Consider the following 821-nt stretch of genomic DNA (forward strand, 5'->3'; position numbering starts at 1 on the left):
ACCTTTTTCTTTTTCAACTGTAATAAAGGTGATATTCAGTTGACCTGTTATGACTCAGATGTTGGGTGTCTCTGCTGCTGCTGCATCGCTGTGGAAAACCTGGAGCAGCAGAGAAATCTGCGGCTTATATGTGAAGGTTTACTGGTGTAGCTGCTGTCAAAACAATTGCATCTGGTTTATTTTAAGGTGGCAATAGTTAGATTTTATTTAATATAAAACATTAAGTTTAACTGTGAGGTAATTTTATTGAATTTATGTTAAGTGTATATTCAAATGTGGAGAGGGAACCTTTGTTTTGTTCCGCAGACCACGTGTTGCCCAGGGAAGCATTGGCTGGCGCACTTAGAGCCACATGGGCATTCAAACTGAAGAAGCTGTAAGAAATTAAGATTTATTCCTCTGGAGTCAATGCGGCTAATGAGGTACAGTTTTGTTTATTTGTATCTTTTATTTATGTAAATACGCCATTTATTGTGAACTGATTTAGGTTTGTGTTACCTTTTTTGTAGTTCTGACGGGATTTTTTGGGGACTTTGCAAGACGTGTCCACAATAAATGGCTGTTGAAAACCAAGAACTGCGTTAAGCTTTGATTTAACTCGAGAGGAGCAACAACTGGTTTTCTTTTTAAAACAACTTTGGGGTTGTGGCTTATAGTCCGGAAAATACGGACTACAATCCTTCCTGGATTTTTTCTGTGAAGAACCCAGAGAGGGTTATTTTATTGTCCCTTCTGGAAAACAGTACATTTTTACATCTAGTCTCCTGCAGTCGTCACACTTTTTCTGTTACAAACTGACTCGGCCCCCAGCAGAGAAGGGA

At 39.0% G+C, this 821-nt stretch overlaps 1 long non-coding RNA gene across 1 annotated transcript; it reads left to right on the top strand.

Moving 5' to 3' along the window:
• The first annotated feature begins 262 nt into the window (after positions 1-262).
• Positions 263-573, top strand: LOC106940691 (uncharacterized). The gene is made up of 2 exons (XR_001423168.1): positions 263-422; positions 510-573. It is a non-coding gene; the product is annotated as an uncharacterized LOC106940691 (long non-coding RNA).
• The last annotated feature ends 248 nt before the right edge of the window (positions 574-821 follow it).

The sequence above is a fragment of the Poecilia latipinna genome, unplaced genomic scaffold (genome assembly GCF_001443285.1).
Source record: "Poecilia latipinna isolate Pla-1442-1.1 unplaced genomic scaffold, P_latipinna-1.0 Scaffold3322, whole genome shotgun sequence".
Taxonomy (NCBI): domain Eukaryota; kingdom Metazoa; phylum Chordata; class Actinopteri; order Cyprinodontiformes; family Poeciliidae; genus Poecilia; species Poecilia latipinna.